Here is a 14,154-nt window from a genome sequence, read left to right on the forward strand (position 1 = left end):
CAGCTCATGAAAGAAAGAATGATGCATTTCATTATTTATTCAACGAATATAATAATATAGGAGATAATCAATATCGAGAGGATAGGAGATAATCAATATCGATGTGACGAGGTACCGAAACGAAAAAAAGTATCGTCACGCTGTGTATAACATTGCAAAACTTAATGTTTTTTTTCATTATTTGGCTTTTTAAATATTTGGATCCTACTGTATTGGCTATACATATAGTAGGCTGGAAACATGCTTGTACCAAACTGTTGACTTAACCCTAGAACGTTGCACTGGGGTACACATGTACCCCACGCGTTAGATCGCATTTTTTGCAGGTAAAAATGCAAACAAAAGAAATGTATAATACATCATTTTCTTCGTTTTTTAATTGCGAAAACAGCTGTGTAAGTGAAAGTACGGAATTTATTGAATCAATGATACATAAATTTGTTTAAACAAAATAGAAAGTGAAAAAATCGCTGTTTTGACTTTTTTCACAAAAATAACTTTGTGAATTTTCAACCGATTTGAAAAAAAATCAAGTGATTCTAAAAGTTGAAAGAATGGTCTTGAAAGGGTGTAAAATGGAATTTCCATATTTTTGAAAAGTGCAACTATTTTGAAGAGTGAGTGTTTAAAAATCGGGCGTTGAAAAATACCAGGAAATGGGTTGGAAATTGAAATGAAAAAATATTTCTGACAAGTAATACATTGGTAACACACAATGTTACTGTTACAGCAGTTATTGTGCGCAATTATACTTGCGAGCTTTGAAAAACTATAAAAAATAAACAATAAAACAATAAAAATCAGCAAAAATGAAAACGGTTTTTTGTTCCGCTTCAAAATTAAATTAAATTAAATAAATAATTAAAAGGATTATATAACACTAATTGGTACTTACGTAGTAAAACACCCAGTATTTAAACTGGTATTGTCACGAATCACATTTTCACTGACTGCACGAAAACTGACGAAACACTATCGGTAACCGTACACTGGGGTACAAATGTACCCCACGCCAACTTTGATACCTGGTTCCAAGAAGGCTATAAACATACTGGCTATACTATATTTTCCTACTTTTACTAGGAACTCTAAATTGAATTATGGTTAGGGTCCCAGGTCGGTAAATACCGAATTCTCGTTTTCGCACGGCTCTAAAGAAGGCGTGGGGTACATTTGTACCCCAGTGCAACGTTCTAGGGTTAAATCAAGGGATACTTTCATCTCGTCCACGGAAAAAAATAGAAAAAAAACCCTACTCTTACAACGGATAAATATGCCGCTTGGTATTTTTCAATTTGGAGTCTCTCGTTAAACCCGAAAAAACAATTGTAGGATTGATATCTCTATAATAACGAAAGCCTTACAATTACTTTTATATTTTTGTGAATTATGCCTAACGTCCATTAAGCCCAACGTACATTATGCCAACCGTTCATTATGCCTAACGTATATTATGCCAATAGTCCATTATGCCTAATGTACTTATGCCTAACGTATGTATGCCAAACGGCGCGCACCCGTTAGTGCATAGGAAAAAAGTCTCGAAGGTTTCGGGTTCGAATCTCGCCTCTGGGGTATTTTGCTTTCGCTTCAATCACCATTCCGATCAGTTTTCCCCGTTGGACTAAACAAGTCTTAAATAAGGTATTAGCATTTACGTCAAAAATCAACTAAATGAATTATTAGTTTGAGGATAAATGCTAAAAAGAGAAACTACTCCAACTCTATGGCAATAAACGGGGAACAATTCAAGCAAAAGGCGGAACATAAAAATATGGTAAAACTTCCAGAATTGGAGTGAGATATTTTTAGGCTAACTGATAAAGGTCATATGCAGGCAAAAAATGGACTTACCTTGCATTTCAAAAATGTCGCATATGCACGTTTAATGTAACACGCTGAAATAATGCCATTGTTGCTTAAGAAGGAAGAGGCGTTTTCTAACCTTTTAGCGTACGCCTTCTTGCAACTCCACGCAATCATTTCCATTTATTATACACCATTTCCGCAACCAGGTACAGCAAAGTGTTTATGACATTTTCCATTTATTATTGATTGCGGGGAAATTGAAGCGTATTCTGTGAACAGGGAATCAACGCAAAGCAGCCATTTGCTATGACGACGACCGACGCCGAGAACTTCTCTGCTTGGATGATTAAACCTTATTCCGTTATCGCCTGCCTGGTAACCCTTAGTTTAAACCGCACATTGACTGTTAGTAAGTATATGAGTGCGTGTTTACGCTTTTCCCATGTAAGTCAAGGCATTGGGAACGCATTCCCGATTGCGGAAGCTATCAGCTAAAAGGGCTCTGCCACCGATTGCCGCAAACCCGACCATCGCGTCAGGCAAGAGCTTGTAATCAGTAAATATTGTAAATAAATGGTAATAATTATAATAAATGAAGTAAATCCGAGAACAAGCGATCGGTCCTGGGTTCGGTTGGCGGCGGAAGGTATAGAGGGTATAAGTAAGAAAGGTCATCACTGATCGGTTCTTGGCCACTCGTTCGATCGGGTGCTGCTGCGGGGCCGGTTGCCGTTGTGTCGTGACGCAAAGTTCTCTCCGATCGGCTTCTTTAGCTGCTCGGTGCGGATGGGGGATTTTATGATTATAATGTTGTTAAATGAAGAAAAACTAGCCTATTGAGATACTGGTACCGAGTACTGCTGGTATGTACTGAGTTCGGGTAGCACGATGCCGGCTGAAATTCACCAACCGTGACCAATGTGCCTCGCGGAATTCCAATAGTCTGATGCCGCCGTTAGTGGGACAGGAATTAATCGATTTGTTGGATTAATAAGTTCTCTCCATGATCAATTTGAGGCGCTAGCCGACGCTTAGAGAATTCGCCGAGAAGAGGCAGGGTATTTAATGGGTAAATTATGATGGCATGTAATTGACTTGTTTTTGCTGATGGTTTTTCGATAGCTATAAAAATAATTAGTTGCACGAATTTGTCTACTGATAATTGCGAATGTTGTTTTTATGTGGTTGACCGGGAGACCTTGATTACGGTTGCCTGTTGATTTTACTAAAAAGTTCAAATGTATAGCCTTGAAAATAAACTATAAGCGATCATACAACAGAATGAGATGGAAGTTTTATATGTCCGGAAACTTCTTGTAGCAAAGATCGTGGAGTAAGCAAGATCAATTGTAATCGAGATGACAACCCTATGTCGTTCCGTGAGAAATGAAGCCTACTCGATGCCGGGAAGAGTTTGGCAATATCACAAAGTTGTCGGTCATCAACGAGCTCCGAACTAAGTTGAATCTCGGGTTGAAATGTCACATGAGATTTTTGGTGCTCCTGGAAGCGCCGAAAACTCCTTGGATAATCTCATATTTCTAAGATCAAGGACTGTTTACTTGGTTTTGTGTAAGAGCTGACTCGAGCTGGCATATTTGGTGGTCTCTCAAGAGAAGCTTTTGTAATTAATCTCATCTTTCTATAATTTTTGAGAGCAGTAAAAGATGTCCCCACATGGGGATCATCAGAATCACATTCCTCAGCCAAGAGAGCATAATGAGTGGCGTAGCTCTTTTTAATATTTCTACAAAAGAGTGCTCGTTCTGAGCTTTTTAAGGGATTCAGATTCCTTGGACACTGTTTGTACGCATGGCATGGTTATGTGGAATTTCCTGCCAAAGGTTATTTGACACGAGTTTGAAAGGATACACCATTTTGGCCCATCCAGTCCGATTGCCAATCAAAATCTTTACTCGTTAGAACAAGGGGTTATTGAAATAGCCAACACCGTGCTTCAGTAGATCCACGCATGACAAACTCGAATCGTTGACAGCATCGTCGATTTCAACGTTGTGAACGGGCATGTAGATACGGTGGTCCTTCATAAAAGGTTTGTCGTCAGTGACGGAATTTGCTTGCTTTAGTGAGAATAACACAATTCTGAGTTTATCTGGGCGCAGTCCTTTCGAAATCTTAAGAGTATTTAGCGGATTGTCTATGATCCAAAAGGATCAGAGTTCAATGTGTATGATTCAAACGGGATGTCAGTGACTGATACTAGGGGCAGATCACCAGTAGCGTAGTAGCCGGTTTGGGGACAACCCCCCCCCCCCCCCCCCGAAATATCTTGAAGGAATTTGAAAAAATTCAATATGTTCAACAAAAATTATCTTAATATTTTAAATGGAATTCTCAAAGTTTCATTTACAAAAGTTATCTTGTGAGAATATTTTCTTGTAGTGAAAATTGACGACAGACCTCGACACCTACCGGTCGGCTCGTTGTAGGGGCTAGGTCTACCGCCGAGGACCACAGCGAGTAGATCGCAGAGAGCTCCTGGTATAGTGAGAACCAAGAAGAGAGAAATTCCGCCACATTCTGTAGTCCTTGACTGACGGCGAACAAGGACTGGAGAGTGTGCGAGAAGTATCCCCATAGTGACCATCAGGCGATTCGCTACCAGTGGAACTCTGCTGCAGCAACGAGAAGGACAACCGGCAAGCTAAAGTGGAAGACGAAAGTTTTTAAGAAAAACCTCTTTGTTGAGTCACTTCGGCGAACATCGGAGTCAAGTACGTTGCTGCGGCTGATGTAACAAGAAGGATTATGACTGCTTGTGATGTTACAATGCCACGAAAACTGATGCCATGTAGTAGATGGACGTGCAGCTTACTGGTTAAATAAGTTGCTCAGTACGTTACACGCTACTTGTCTTAGACCCAGAAGGCGGGCTCAGAGAGCAGAATCGGAGAGTGAGAGAGGAGCGTAAGTGACGTTTTGAGAAGCTAGGGACGCTTTAAAATAGGAGATCAAGCTTAGCAAGCCAGTTTGCCATAAGTAGCTGTGCTGCGAAGTAGACGCCAATCCCTAGGGGACGCGTACTGAGTCGTCATGACGAAGATGGGGGCCCGTCGACACCTGCTGAAATATGCCCGGGTTCGCTAAAGATAATCGTTGAGTGTGTCTTTCCGAAGCACGATTCAACTACCTGGTCACCGACACCGTACGGCGAAGAAGAAGGATGTAACACAGTCGGGTGGCAAGCGACTAGCTCAAAGCTCAAAGAAGCGTCGATGCGACTAAAATCAAATAAAACCCTCGGTCCGGATGGAATATCAAACGTGGCGCTGAAAGCTGCGATCCTGGCATATCTGGAAATGTTCAGCATGCTACTGCAGAAGTGTTTAGATGACGGCAATTTCCCCCATGGTACAGAAGTTGATGTTGCTGCCGTATAGGCCATGCCGCCGCGTTGCACAGAAGAATGTTCCAGATCCTGAATTGCTACTTCCAGAGTAGAGTACTGCTGTACGAGACGAACAAAGGGTAGATGGCAATGCGAGTCGCAGCGGGCATTCCTCAGGGCTTCATTATCTGTCCAACTCTTTGGAACGGGATGTTCGATGGGATTTTAACACTGCGGCTGCCTGGGAAAGTGAAAATTGTGCGTTTCGCGAACGACCTGTCACCAACGGTTATGAGTGAGACACTTAGAGAAGTGGAGGTGTCGGTGACGGAGACAATAGACGCGATCGAGAGCTGGATGAACGGGGTCAAGCTGCAAATAGCTTACCACAAAACGGGTGTGTTGCGCGGGGCCAACGCCAAACGACGTGCATCCAATAAGGCAAAACGTCGTTTGGAAGGCGCGGATCCGGGTGTGAAGGATCCCGCAGGGCGGTGACCCGAGAAGGCAACTTCTCAGCCTAAAAAGGCGAAAGTCGCCAATCGGGCGCAAAACGTGGAGCAACCTGGCACCAGCCAGCCGGTGCCATCGGCAGAAGATGGTGAATGGCAGGTGGTCAGTAGAAAGCGGAAGTCGAACGCACCTCGACCCGCGAAGAGAAAGAAGGCGAGAGACAGAGGAGAGACCCTGTAGGTGATAACCAACGAGGGTAGCTACGCTGAGATCCTAAAATCGATGCGGGCGGCCGAAAGCCTCTCGAATTTAGGACAGGATGTGCGAAGCGTCAGACGCACCAAAAAAGGCGAAATGATCTTGGTGCTGAAGCGTGGTGCACAATCTAGCGGAGTGACGTATAGGAGGTTGGCCCAAGAGGTCTTGGGAAACGGCGCTCAGGTGAGGTCGTTGGGAGCGGAAGTGACTGTAAGCAACTGGACGAGATCACAAACTCAGAGGACGTCGTCTCGGCCGTTAAGGAGCAGTGCGGCGTCGAGATTTATCAAACCTCTGTACGTATCAGGGAGCGGATGCTTGGCACGCAGGTAGCTTACTTCAAGTTACCGGTCGCGGAAGCCGAAAAAGTAATAGATATAGGGAAGTTGAAGATCGGATGGTCAGTATGCCCAGTTAGCATACCCCAGCCGCCTTCAGTGGACCGGTGTTTTAAATGTCTGGAGCCAGGCCACAAGTCATACGACTGTAAGGGCCCAGACAGGAGCAGGTTGTGTCGTCGCTGTGGCGAGGAGGGACACAAGGCGCTGAAATGCGAGAGGGCACCCAAGTGTCTTATCTGCGCTAGTAAGAAGCAGGGCCGCAACAATGTTATGGGCGGACCTGCATGTCCCTTCGGGGAGGCCGGAAAGAGGAAGCAATGGTATACGTCACACAGCTGAATCTTAACCACTGCGCACCCGCTCAGCAGCTGCTGTGGCAGTCGGTATCGGAGTCGAGGACAGATGTCGCCTTCCTATCCGACCCGTACAACGTCAACGGCAACTGGGTGGCGGACTGGTCTAGGATGGCGGCAGTCTGTACAACGGGACGGTTCCCGGTTCAGGAGGTAGTACAGTCCTCTGCGGAGGGTGTCGCGATTGCCAAGATCAATGGTGTGTTCTATTGTACCTATGTGGCCAATAGAACAGTTCAACCAGATGATCGATAGGCTTTCGTCTGACATGGTGGGTCGGAAGCCGTTTGTCATAGCGGGTGACTTCAACGTTTGGGCAGTGGAGTGGGGCAGCCGCTATACAAATAGTAGGGGCCAAGCGCTTCTGGAGGCGCTTGCGAAACTCGACGCAGTGCTAGTCAATGGTGGTTCCGCTAGCACATTCCGTAGGAATGGGGTCGTGTCGTGGATTGACGTAACGTTTGCCAGTCCGAGTCTGGTTCCAGACATGGACTGGAGGGTAGACGAGGGCTACACCCATAGTGATCACCTAGCAATACGCTTCAGGATCAACTATGGTGTGCAGCATTCGAGGGTGGGTAATCCCTGTCAGGTACGCGGGTGGAAGACCAATCACTTCGATAGCGAATTTTCACCACGGCCCTGGGACTGGAGGCCAACACAGACAGTCTAAGTGGAGATGCACTGGAGCTGTCCTTCCACGCGCGTGCGACGCGCGTGTTTTGACAATTTGTGCGAGGAGACCAACGTGAATCCGTGGGGCGATGCCTACAGGATCGTGATGGCAAAGACCAAAGGGGGCTCCTCACCCCCCGAACGGTCGCCAGAACGGTTGGCGAGAATTATCGAAGTACTCTTCCCGTCCCGAGCCATAAGTCCTTGGCCCCCGGCGCCGCAAGGCACGGTGGGAACAGACGACACGGTGGCCTGGTGACGAATGAAGAGCTACTTGCAGTAGCTAATTCTCTAGCGGCGAACAAAGCTCCAGGGCCTGATGGAGTTCCAAACAGCGCTCTCAAGACAGCAATCATGGCGAGCCCGACCATGTTCAGGTTGGCTATGCAGAGATGCCTTGGGTGGTCCGTTTTCCGGATAGATGGAAAAGGCAGAAGCTGGTACTGTTGCCGAAGGCCGGGAAGCCGCCTGGTGACCCATCGGCGTACAGACCAATCTGATTGACACGACGGGCAAATTGCTTGAGAGGATTATCCTCAACAGGCTAACTCCATACGCAGAAGGTACGGAGGGCCTGTTAAGTAATCAGTGCGGTTTTCGAAAGGGAAAGTCCACGGTGGACGCTATCAACTCAGTGGTAAGGACTGCCGATCCAACGGAAAAGGCGAGGTATTCGATATTGTGCGTTAGTGACACTTGATTTGAAGAACGCATTGAACGGCGCAAGCTGGGATGCCATCGCGCTCTCGTTACATCGGCTTGGTCTGCCGGTGGGCCTGTACCGGATCTTGGAAATCTACATCCAGAACCGTGTACTATTATACGAGACCGATGCCGGTCAGAGAAGTGTTCCTATTACCGCAGGAGTCCCGCAAGGTTCAATCCTGGGCCCGGTATTATGGAAACTTATGTATGACGGGGTTCTGAGACTAAAGTTCCCTCCGGGCGTGAAATCGTCGGTTTTGCCTATGATGTCACCCTGGCGGTCTACGGGGAGTCAATCTCCGAGGTAGAATTAACGGCGGCACACGCGATAAGCATAGTGGCGGAATGGATGAGCGCGAGAGGCCTAGAGCTCGCTCATCATAAGACGGAGGTGGTTGTTGTTAATAACCGTAAATCGGTACAACAAGCAGTTATTCAAGCGGGAGAAGTCGAGATAACTTCAAAGCGGAGTCTGAAGATTCTTGGGGCCATCATAGACGATAAGCTGACCTTCGGGAGCCATGTCGACTATGCGTGCAAGAAAGCTTCGACGGCTGTTGCAGCATTATCGAGGATGATGTCCAACAGCTCCAAGGTGTGCGCCAGTAGACGTAGGCTACTGGCAGGTGTCGCCGTATCTATCATTAGGTACGGTGGACCGTCCTGGGCGAGGACACTGGAAGTAACCAGTTACCGTCGCAAATTGGAGAGCACCTACCGCTTGATGTGTCTCAGAGTGATATCTGCCTACCGCACGGTATCACACGACGCATCTTGCGTGATAGCGGATATGATGCCAGTCGGGCTGGCCGGTGCCATCGGCAGAAGATGGTGAATGGCAGGTGGTCAGTAGAAAGCGGAAGTCGAACGCACCTCGACCCGCGAAGAGAAAGAAGGCGAGAGACAGAGGAGAGACCCTGTAGGTGATAACCAACGAGGGTAGCTACGCTGAGATCCTAAAATCGATGCGGGCGGCCGAAAGCCTCTCGAATTTAGGACAGGATGTGCGAAGCGTCAGACGCACCAAAAAAGGCGAAATGATCTTGGTGCTGAAGCGTGGTGCACAATCTAGCGGAGTGACGTATAGGAGGTTGGCCCAAGAGGTCTTGGGAAACGGCGCTCAGGTGAGGTCGTTGGGAGCGGAAGTGACTGTAAGCAACTGGACGAGATCACAAACTCAGAGGACGTCGTCTCGGCCGTTAAGGAGCAGTGCGGCGTCGAGATTTATCAAACCTCTGTACGTATCAGGGAGCGGATGCTTGGCACGCAGGTAGCTTACTTCAAGTTACCGGTCGCGGAAGCCGAAAAAGTAATAGATATAGGGAAGTTGAAGATCGGATGGTCAGTATGCCCAGTTAGCATACCCCAGCCGCCTTCAGTGGACCGGTGTTTTAAATGTCTGGAGCCAGGCCACAAGTCATACGACTGTAAGGGCCCAGACAGGAGCAGGTTGTGTCGTCGCTGTGGCGAGGAGGGACACAAGGCGCTGAAATGCGAGAGGGCACCCAAGTGTCTTATCTGCGCTAGTAAGAAGCAGGGCCGCAACAATGTTATGGGCGGACCTGCATGTCCCTTCGGGGAGGCCGGAAAGAGGAAGCAATGGTATACGTCACACAGCTGAATCTTAACCACTGCGCACCCGCTCAGCAGCTGCTGTGGCAGTCGGTATCGGAGTCGAGGACAGATGTCGCCTTCCTATCCGACCCGTACAACGTCAACGGCAACTGGGTGGCGGACTGGTCTAGGATGGCGGCAGTCTGTACAACGGGACGGTTCCCGGTTCAGGAGGTAGTACAGTCCTCTGCGGAGGGTGTCGCGATTGCCAAGATCAATGGTGTGTTCTATTGTACCTATGTGGCCAATAGAACAGTTCAACCAGATGATCGATAGGCTTTCGTCTGACATGGTGGGTCGGAAGCCGTTTGTCATAGCGGGTGACTTCAACGTTTGGGCAGTGGAGTGGGGCAGCCGCTATACAAATAGTAGGGGCCAAGCGCTTCTGGAGGCGCTTGCGAAACTCGACGCAGTGCTAGTCAATGGTGGTTCCGCTAGCACATTCCGTAGGAATGGGGTCGTGTCGTGGATTGACGTAACGTTTGCCAGTCCGAGTCTGGTTCCAGACATGGACTGGAGGGTAGACGAGGGCTACACCCATAGTGATCACCTAGCAATACGCTTCAGGATCAACTATGGTGTGCAGCATTCGAGGGTGGGTAATCCCTGTCAGGTACGCGGGTGGAAGACCAATCACTTCGATAGCGAATTTTCACCACGGCCCTGGGACTGGAGGCCAACACAGACAGTCTAAGTGGAGATGCACTGGAGCTGTCCTTCCACGCGCGTGCGACGCGCGTGTTTTGACAATTTGTGCGAGGAGACCAACGTGAATCCGTGGGGCGATGCCTACAGGATCGTGATGGCAAAGACCAAAGGGGGCTCCTCACCCCCCGAACGGTCGCCAGAACGGTTGGCGAGAATTATCGAAGTACTCTTCCCGTCCCGAGCCATAAGTCCTTGGCCCCCGGCGCCGCAAGGCACGGTGGGAACAGACGACACGGTGGCCTGGTGACGAATGAAGAGCTACTTGCAGTAGCTAATTCTCTAGCGGCGAACAAAGCTCCAGGGCCTGATGGAGTTCCAAACAGCGCTCTCAAGACAGCAATCATGGCGAGCCCGACCATGTTCAGGTTGGCTATGCAGAGATGCCTTGGGTGGTCCGTTTTCCGGATAGATGGAAAAGGCAGAAGCTGGTACTGTTGCCGAAGGCCGGGAAGCCGCCTGGTGACCCATCGGCGTACAGACCAATCTGATTGACACGACGGGCAAATTGCTTGAGAGGATTATCCTCAACAGGCTAACTCCATACGCAGAAGGTACGGAGGGCCTGTTAAGTAATCAGTGCGGTTTTCGAAAGGGAAAGTCCACGGTGGACGCTATCAACTCAGTGGTAAGGACTGCCGATCCAACGGAAAAGGCGAGGTATTCGATATTGTGCGTTAGTGACACTTGATTTGAAGAACGCATTGAACGGCGCAAGCTGGGATGCCATCGCGCTCTCGTTACATCGGCTTGGTCTGCCGGTGGGCCTGTACCGGATCTTGGAAATCTACATCCAGAACCGTGTACTATTATACGAGACCGATGCCGGTCAGAGAAGTGTTCCTATTACCGCAGGAGTCCCGCAAGGTTCAATCCTGGGCCCGGTATTATGGAAACTTATGTATGACGGGGTTCTGAGACTAAAGTTCCCTCCGGGCGTGAAATCGTCGGTTTTGCCTATGATGTCACCCTGGCGGTCTACGGGGAGTCAATCTCCGAGGTAGAATTAACGGCGGCACACGCGATAAGCATAGTGGCGGAATGGATGAGCGCGAGAGGCCTAGAGCTCGCCCATCATAAGACGGAGGTGGTTGTTGTTAATAACCGTAAATCGGTACAACAAGCAGTTATTCAAGCGGGAGAAGTCGAGATAACTTCAAAGCGGAGTCTGAAGATTCTTGGGGCCATCATAGACGATAAGCTGACCTTCGGGAGCCATGTCGACTATGCGTGCAAGAAAGCTTCGACGGCTGTTGCAGCATTATCGAGGATGATGTCCAACAGCTCCAAGGTGTGCGCCAGTAGACGTAGGCTACTGGCAGGTGTCGCCGTATCTATCATTAGGTACGGTGGACCGTCCTGGGCGAGGACACTGGAAGTAACCAGTTACCGTCGCAAATTGGAGAGCACCTACCGCTTGATGTGTCTCAGAGTGATATCTGCCTACCGCACGGTATCACACGACGCATCTTGCGTGATAGCGGATATGATGCCAGTCGGGCTGGTCATCCGGGAGGATGAAGATTGTTTTGAATTGCGTGGCAATAGAGGAGTCCGTGAGCGTGCCAGCGCGAATGGGATAACTCCTCGAGAGGTAGGTGGACCCACCGGCTGATACCTAACATATCGAGCTGGGTGGGAAGACCCCAATGGGAAGTTCACTTCCATCTGACACAATTCCTGCCAGGCCATGGCTGTTTTCGACAATACCTCCACAGATTTGGGCACGCTGAGGCCCCAGTCTACCCAGACTGCCCTGGTGTTGACGAAACTGCGGAGCACATACTATTCGTATGTCCCCGCTTCGACGTCGAAAGAAGAGCTATGCTACACGTCTGCGGCTGGGACACACGCCTTGATACCCTTGTACAGGGGATGTGCCAAACGGTGGAGAAGTTTCGACTGCTACCACTCAGATTGCCTGCAGGTTGCAGAGCACATGGCGCGCCGAGCAGCAGGCGAGGAGTATGACTAATCCGGGTTTGGTTAGCTAGAGCGGAACGCCGATGCATGGCGATAGAGCGAGTGAATAGGCGGATGATAGACGGAGATATGGTCTGCCCATGTCGAGATGGGAGGGTCGTAACGTAGAGTACATTGCCGGTACCTATCGCTACTGGCACCTCGAGGCGTGGCAGAGGAATGTAGGGCGTGAGTGAGTGCGAATGTCAGGCACGAGTAAGAGCGTACGTTAAGTACGGCCATCCCCCTAGAAGTAATGCCGAAAGGTAGTTCCTGGGGATAGATGGCGGAGCCCAATGGAGTTTAGTCGGTATGGCCCCCTGGTTGAGCCCGACACGCCCCCAGTACACCCCGTGTGGTAGCTTGGACACCTACCAATAGCACGTGTACTGGGTTAGTACGTAGACGTCTTCTTCATTGTAAAAAAAATACGTTGGATCCACGAGCTCGTATTTTCTCTCTACGGCTCTGTTTATAGTCTAGAAGCACGAGCTGAAACCGCTTGGTGTGATTATCTAAGTTGAACAGTATCAATAGGCGTCTTCTAACTAGTGTATCCTCGTCGATAGTGAAGTACTGAACCCCTGTACGGCTTACAGCGCTGGAAACACAGCGGAATCGAGTGAAGCCGAAGGGGAAATGGAGGGATTCTTTCAACTACGTTTGCCCATTGACCGTTGCGTTTGTCAGGAGCGGATTGCTTCGCTTTCCACACGCGCAAATTGCCTGCCAAATCGTGTATTTTTGGCAAACTTGGACATCTTCTGCTTTCTAACACGTTCAGGGACGTCAAACTTATGATGAACAGTGAAAAAAGCAGCATAGGAAGCTGCTAGAAATATGCTTTCACATAAATCTCATCATTCATGACGAGACGATGTGGATCGTCAACTGCTGAGTTCAGAGCTTCGGGATTCCTCTTGAGGCTTCGATTAGCCACTGGTGACCTTTCACACTATACCAGTGGTTTTCGACGTTTTCCGAATATTGATCCCCATGATGTACCCCTTTCTGAAAATTATTTTCAATTGGATGAAAAGCATATTTTTCCTATTAGAAACCTGAGCACTTTCAGTAAGCATCTTAATTCTTGACAAACTGAATCGATATGTAAAGAGAGATAAAAGACGGGAATGTTGGAATAACAAGTTAAAATTTGCCTCACATAATTTACTGCCTCCAATTGTCCAATTTATCCCGGGGGGTGAATTCACCCCCGGTTGAAAACCACTAGACTATACGGAGATTCGATTTGACAACCTTTTTGCTTCTAATCGACGGCCAAACGTTCGTTGTACCGTTTTCAAACATGATTTGCATCTTAGACTTTTGCATTTTTCAGTGACCCACAACCGGGGCAAGACATTTTTTGTCAACAAACTTCTCCTCCAAACACTGCTTTAAACTTTTGTATTTCAATCAGAATCAATAAACTATATACCGAACTCAGCACTCAAATGATCGAAACAAATTTCATGGCCAGAAAACGAAACTCGGCCCACAGCCTAGAGCATTCCCTGTCTCAATTGGCCGTACGATAAGTTCTCTAGTCGACTCAGTTCTTTAGATCTCGCTAATATTTTTCATGGGTTGTTTTAAGAAGTGTAAATAATAGATGAATTTTATTTTTATTTATTAGTCATAGTCCTTAAATTTTATCGGTTTCAACCTAAAAATAACTTAAATTTTAGGCATCCCGCCTAACTTCCAAGCGCCAATCCGATCGGTACAAATGCAATTACCTTTGTTTCCCACCGTTGTTTCCCAAAGTCGACTAGATTCGATCCATTCTTTCAGCATATTGCCCTACTTCAAAGTCCAGCTCACTAGACCGTAGAGCGACGTGATATCGAGAGGAAAACCAAGACCCCCTTATTACATGAATCGTACAATTACGTCAAAGCAAAATTACTCAATTCGCTTTCTCATC

General features: G+C 48.0%; 1 protein-coding gene across 1 annotated transcript in view; it reads left to right on the forward strand.

The window, feature by feature from the left end:
- Positions 1–14,154, forward strand: part of LOC131683941 (semaphorin-5A) — a 717,090-nt gene that overhangs the window by 34,059 nt on the left and 668,877 nt on the right. The window lies entirely within an intron of this gene.

The sequence above is a fragment of the Topomyia yanbarensis genome, chromosome 2 (assembly GCF_030247195.1).
Source record: "Topomyia yanbarensis strain Yona2022 chromosome 2, ASM3024719v1, whole genome shotgun sequence".
NCBI lineage: Eukaryota > Metazoa > Arthropoda > Insecta > Diptera > Culicidae > Topomyia > Topomyia yanbarensis.